A 7,397-nucleotide genomic window follows, 5' to 3' on the forward strand; every position below is an offset into this window, starting at 1 on the left:
ACAGCAGCTGAGAGCCCTCTGGAGCACTCTTTGCCACTTCATGTCACACCCTCCTCCCAGCATAAAGACTCTGTGAGCGACTCTGTCCTTATGCCAGACAGACAGCTCGAGGAAGGCATGTGGTAGCTGAGAGCCCTGCGAAGCACTCTCAGCCATCGCCTGTCTTGTCCTCCTCCCGGAATAATGCCAAGAGGCTCAGGGGAGGAAGATTAGGGAAATCACCACTTGTCCTGTCTTCCTCCCAGAATAAGGATGTGGTGAGTTGCCCTGTCCTTATGCTGGGAGGACAATCTGAGGATGACCCAGACCCTGCTCTGCCCACTCCTCACCCTGCTCTCTCCTGGACTCTCCCTCTCCTGGGCCTGCTCCGCCTAGCGGGTTCCTGGCCATCCTCCTTCCAGGCCTGGCCCGGCTCTTCTGGTCGGACCCACAATGCTCACCCCCCCCCCCCCAAAAAAAGTTTGCCCATGCCTGGGATTTATTTATTTATTTATTGCCATCATTTCTATCCTGTCCTTCTCACCTGAAGAGACTCAGGGCGGCTTACAAAACTGGCAGAATTCGATGCCAATACACAACAATACAAAAGAATAAAATATAAACAGTTAAAAACAGTTAAATAAATTAGCAATATGCAAGATAGATTTAATTTAATTTATCTTTATTAGAAAAGAAAGAGAAAAAATAATAATAATAAAGTTAAAAAAAACATATATATACACAAACCCGCAAGTATTTTCCTTTTACAATAAAAGTGGGAGAACATAAATGATAAAGAAAAGTAGGAAAGTAGCAAGGGAGTGTTAAAAAAAAGAAAAAAAGAAAAAAAAAGAGTTTGTTAACTTCCGATCTCTTCCATTGAAGTTTAAAATGTCCATATATTTTTATAAAAATATACATTTATTTTCTTTAAGAACAACACCACCCATTTGTTCATGCTATTTTTATGATTGGGAATCTGCTTCTCTTCTTTTCTTATTTTAAGTATTCTTTCAAAAGTGTCCAATCAGCTGATTTCTTTGGTATGCCTTGATTTCTTTTAAGACATTGTGTTAAGTTGTCCATATTCATGATATCTAATATTTTCAATATCCAGTCTTCTATCCAGGGGGTTTCTTTCAGTTTCCAATTTTTAGCATAAATTATTCTAGCTGCTGTCACCAAATAATTAAATAGTATATCTTTGCTTAAATTTATTTCAAAATCTGGCATTCCTAAGAGAAAGTGTTCTGGTTTCATTTGGAATTTTATTCCTAATATTTCTTGAATTTTCCCATGTATTTTTGTCCAATTTTTATTTTATTTTTTGCAATTTTACAGGTCCACCACATATGGAAAAAAGACCCCTACTGAGTTTCACATTTCCAACACTTATCTTGTAAGTTTTTGTAACATCTTGCCAGTTTTTGTGGGGTGATGTACCAACGGTACATCATTTTATACCAATTCTCTTTTATATCATATGTGTAGGTATATTTTAGTTTTTTATTACAATTTATTTCCCAATTTTCCATTTTTATCGGGTGGCCTATATTAGAAGCCCATTTAGTCATGCAGTCTTTTACAATTTCAGTTTCTGTTGACCACTCCAATAATACTTTGTATATTTTTGCAATTTCTTTCCTTTCAAGATGAATTATCTTGTCCCATATAGATTCTTTTTCCATGATACAGATTTAAAACAATACAAAATACTCGAGCCATTCATCCACAAAATATTGTACATAAACCTTAAATGGCTATCCTATAGAAGAAATCACAGCAACGTATTTATTGAAATCAGAATCATGTTATTTCATTTCAATGTTGGGTATTTAAAACCAGGGACTCTCCCCATCACCCCAAAATCTGAAAACAAGTTATCCTTAAGTAAGATGAAGATGGGAGAGTACACATGGCCTTCTGGCTAATTTGAACTGCAACTCCCATCAGCTTCATAGCCATGGAAGCAAATGGCAAAGGAAACTGGGAGTTGCAATCCTACAATATCTGGAATGCCACATAGAATCATAGAGTTGGACCTCATGGGCCATCTGGTCCAACACCTTGCCAAGAAGCAGGAAAATTGCATTTCATCCAGCATCTGCTTAAGAGCCTTCAAAGAAGGAGCCTTTAACACACTCCGGGGCAGAGAGTTACATTGCCAAACAGCTCTCACAGTGAGGAAGTTCTACCTAATGTTCAAGTGTTATCTTCTTTGGGAAACTTGTGGAATATGCACGTTTCCCATTCCTAAATTAAGTAATTCAGGTGGAGAATTGATCCAGGTTTATAGCAAGATGAAGACATCTGAACTAAAATGGTTCCTTATTTTAAAAGGTAAGACTTTCAGTACTTCCTAGGCAGTGGTATAATTTTAATGCTTTCCTTGTGTGAGTCTGCTATTGATATTTTAAACCCAGTAGCATCTCCAGTGTCCTCTCACCTCCTGTCAGTAGGATACCTTCCTCCTATGCAGAGGTGACACCTCATGCCACAACCATTAACAGCTTGCATTCTGTGTGTGACATCTGACTGACATGTTGTCGCATACAGTCTGTGGATGACACTCTGAATTTGTGCTTATAGTTTATTTTAAGAATAGGCATGGCAATTTGGGTTTTTGAAGTGCACAGTCCTCACTTTTTTGTATATAAATACAGCTCAAGAAAAGAGGTCTCGGTTTACATGCCTTGTCTCCTTTTGATAAAAAAGCAAGCAAAGTAATTAAAAGTGCCAGGGCACATTTGTGGGAAGGAACAAGAAATGCTCAAGCTCCTGGGAGTGAAAGGTCAGCAAAGAGATAGAAAAACTTGGCACTTTTGGTTGTTATTACATACCTTCAAGTTGACTTATTGCTCCCATAGGGTTTTCTTGCCAAGTCTGATTCAGAGGAGATTTACCATTGCCTTCCTCTAAGCAATGGGCGTTGTCTATACGGGAAAAATAATCCAACTGCAATGCAGAGTCCTCTGCCTGGAGCTGCCTTGGATCCCCCCTCCTTGGTGTCCCATTTACTCATAACACATTGCTTTAAAATTGTATTAATGGCCTATATGCTTTTGCTGCCCTAATTAGATTGGGATTGCTTCCCTCCCTCCTTCTCAATAGTGGAAGATAGCCTAACTGACCTTCTCACCACTTATCTTATAACTAGGTGCCTCATTCTGACCCAGAACAAATGACTGCAAGCAGGACTTTGCTGGGGATATGCATGTTAGGGAAGGAGATGGTGATGATTCCATGACCCTAAAGAGAAATACTCAAACTGGATCTACTCTGCCATATAATTAAAAGCAGACAATGCAGATTATCTGATTTGAACTCGATTATATGAGTCCACACTGCCATCATCATAACTGTAATCGCCGGTGATCACTTGTGTTAGAGTATGATTATCTTCCAAGTGTAGGGTCTTGGTGGTGGGTCTGTAGGTGACTGTGGAGACCTATCTTGACCTGAATGTTCTTTTGAAGTGAGGATATTGGTTTCCAGATGGAAAGTGGTCCTGGTCAGGTTTGGCTTGATGTGCCTTCCTCTTGACACATTTCTCCCTTTTGCCCTCCATTCACGTTGGTAACAGTTGAACTTCAGCTAGAATGCTCAAGACCAGTTCTCTGCATCTATGACACAGTTTTTAGGCTCATCTTTAGATCTTTTTTTTCTATCCACCAACATTTTCTTGAGTTGAGAGTATAGTAACTGCTTTGGGAGATGGTGATTGGACAACATTTGGACAACGTAGCCAATCCAGTGAAGTTGATGGTGAAGGATCATCACTTCAGTGCTGGTGGTCTTTGCCTCTTCCAGCATGCTGACATTGTCCGCCTGTCTTCCCAAGAGATCTGCAGGGTTTTTCAGAGGCAACGCTGATGGAATTGTTCCAGAAGTTGAGTGTGACATCTGTAGGCAGTCCATATTTCGCAGGCATATAACAGGGTTGGGAAGACAATAGCTTTATTAGTATCCCTACGAATGTCCTAATCTTCAAACACTCTCTGCTTCATTCTGCTTTTTTTCTCAAAAGTCCACACTGCCGTATAATCCAGTTCAAAGCAGATAAATTGATTTTTATATGGCAGTGTAGAAGGGGCCTCAGTTTATTTTGCCTTTTCAACAGTGAGGGCCCTGATCTACACTGCTTTTTAAAAAATGTGATGCTTGCCACCAACCAATCTGTCTTCCCCTTCCCACCATACCAACTTGATCCAGATGTTTTCCCCAAAAGCTACAGAGCAAGAAGCAAGTTTTGTATTGAAGCCTAAAAGAAGTACTTTCACTGTTAAAACTGTTGCACATTGTGTATTTCTACAGCACCCAAATAGAGGTGGGTATGGTGTTTGTTTGCTTTTTTGGGGTAGATAACCCCAATATGACTCATTCAACATTTTCTGGTGGGTTTTCATGGTAGACCATAGAGTCAAATCGTAATGTCTTGGAGTCTTATTCCAACTTTCAAATCACTGCACCATACTCCCACTGCAACATCTGCTCCTAATGTATTTATTTTCCACAGCAGCTTATGCTGTGATATATGTTGGGGAAGGAAAGTAGCCCCCACTTTTCTACCATATTTCAATGCAGGCACAGTTAGATCTAGAATTGTTACTTTTTTGGACTAACTCCAAAATATGGTCAATTGGTAAAAATGTGTGGGGGGACCTAGAACCTGTCACCTAGAAAGTATTATTTCCTACCAGAGTGCAAATCATTTATCGGACAGATGGCAAGCTATTTAACCTCAGCAGACTGAAAGCCAAAACCAAGGTCACAACAACTGTTATAGAACTCCAATATGCTGATGATAACATAGTCTGTGCACATTCAGAAAAAGATCTACAAGCCACTCTAAACACCTTTGGAAAAGCATACGATAAGCTTGGCCTCTCATTGAACATCGAGAAAACCAAAGTACTCTTCCAGCAGTCATCAGCCAATCCCTCTGCAATGCCAGGAATACAGCTTAATGGTGTAACATTAGAAAACATTGATCATTTCCGCTTCTTTGGCAGCCACCTCTCCACAGAAGTCAACATTGATGCTGAAATACAACACTGCCTAAGCTCTGTAAGTGCAGCATTTCTCCGAATGCAGCAGAGAGTGTTTGAGGATCGGGACATCCGTAGAGATACCAAGATGCTTGTTTATAAAGCCATTGTCCTCCCAACCCTGCTATATGCCTGTGAAACATGGACTGTCTACAGATGTCTCAGTCAACTCCTGGAAAGATTCCATCAGTATTGCTTCCAAAAAATCCTGCAAATCTCTTGAGAAGACAGGCGGACAAATGTCAGTATGCAGGAAGGAGCAAAGACCACCAGCATTGAAGCGATGCTCCTACATCATCAACTCCGCTGGACTGGCCATGTTGTCCGAATGCCTGATCAGCATCACCCAAAGCAGTTACTATACTCCCAACTCAAGAACGGGAAACTTAATGTTGGTGGACAGGAAATGAGATTTAAAGATGGGCTTAAAGCTAACTTTAAAAAGTGTGGCATAGACACTGAGAACTGGGAAGCCCTGGCCCTTGAACACTCTAACTGTAGGTCAGCTGTGACCAAGAGTGCTGCAGAATTCGAAAAGGCACAAACGGAGGACGTAAGTGAGAGATGTGCCAAGAGGAAGGCACCTCAAGGCAACCCTGACCAGGACCACCTTCCATTTGGAAACCGATGTCTTCACTGTGGAAGAGCATGCGGGTCAAGAATAGGTCTCCACAGCCACCTACGCATCCACCACCAAGACACTTGGAGGGCCATTATCCTCAGGCTACGAGGGATCAACTAAGTAAGTAAGTAAAAATATAATTTATTATGTAATGTAGTGATTTCACATCCTTACTGGTACCTACAAGCTAGCAGGATGATAGGAACGGGATATAAATTTTTACAATGAAAACAGTGACATCTTAAATGGCCAAAGACGTATCTACTCAAGCATGTTCAGAAAAAAATAAAAGGAAAAGAGGATGGTGCACTTCAAGATTCTCCTCAAGATCTGGCAACTTTCATTAGCCTGGACGTTACAATTATATGATGGAAACATCAGGAAAAGCCAGGAGCTGTTTGGAGTAGTTCAGAGAGGTATAATTAGAAATAATGGGGTGAAATTGAGCAAAGGAAGATTAAGGTTGACTCTCCAGACAAAATTTCTAACAGGGAGATCTAATAGACTGTGAAATAGCTTCTCAAAGAAGTAGTCGAAGCTCCATCTCCTGAATGATTTAAACATAAACTGGACAAAATACTTCTGAGTGCAACATGAAGACAGCCGGAGAAAATAGCCTGTTTCTTTTCTTCCCAATCTCCCTTCATCTTGTATTTTATAAAAAACTTTTTTTTCCTAAACAGTTTAAACCACTGCATGTGCCACTCACAGTCACATGTCTGTATTCTCCAAACCTGTACTGTAGAATGGGGGTCAACAACGTTCAATATGCGTGGCAGATTTTTCTATGGAAATGTTTAGCTCTGATGCATTTTTGAGCTAATGGGGTAGTAATTAACCAGGCAGAATCATTGATGTACCTTCTTGTGTCAGTAGGTAGTGAGAAGGAAGCTATGACTTTGAGCAGCAATTAACCTGATAATCTATTCCTAGGACAAGAAAAGATTGGAGAGCTGGAGGAGGGGGATTGGTGGTGGATGGGACTGAGATGTAAGGTATTTTAACCAAACGAGATATTCCCTTAGTTATCCCACTCAGTTAATTATCCTGAGGTTTGAATTCCCATCCCCTTGAGACTAATAGACCTAAATAAAACTGAATTTTATTGTCACTGCCCTTACTATAGAAAGACAACCAATTAATTTTAAGTTACAGTTTATTCAAAGATTGGATACGTGAACCTACACTGCTGAGTCCGAAGTGAGAAATGCGTTTGATTTAATGTGGTGGTATATTTCGGATGCAACCTGGAACCGGCAACTTCTAATAGTGAGCAATCCAATCCAGTCAACAATATAGCTACTGTTTAGAAAGGTGATTAGCAGGCGATCTGGGGTTTCACAAAAAAAATACCTAATTGTATTAGCGTTGCCTCAGAAAAATCCTGCAAATCTCTTGGGAAGACAGGCAGACAAATGTCAGCATGCTTGAGGAAGCAAAGACCACCAGCAATGAAGTGATGCTCCTACGCCATCAACTCCGCTGGACTGGCCACGTTGTCCGAATGCCTGATCACCGTCTCCCAAAGCAGCTACTCTACTCCGAACTCAAGAACGGGAAACGTAATGTTGGTGGGCAGGAAAAGAGATTTAAAGATGGGCTTAAAGCCAACCTTAAAAACTGTGGCATAGACACTGAGAACTGGGAAGCCCTAGCCTTTGAGCACTCTAATTGGAGGTCAGCTGTGACCAGCAGTGCTGCAGAGTTCGAAGAGACATGAATGGAGGGCTTAAGGGAGAAACATGCCA

The sequence above is a fragment of the Anolis carolinensis genome, chromosome 5 (assembly GCF_035594765.1).
Source record: "Anolis carolinensis isolate JA03-04 chromosome 5, rAnoCar3.1.pri, whole genome shotgun sequence".
Lineage (NCBI taxonomy): Eukaryota > Metazoa > Chordata > Lepidosauria > Squamata > Dactyloidae > Anolis > Anolis carolinensis.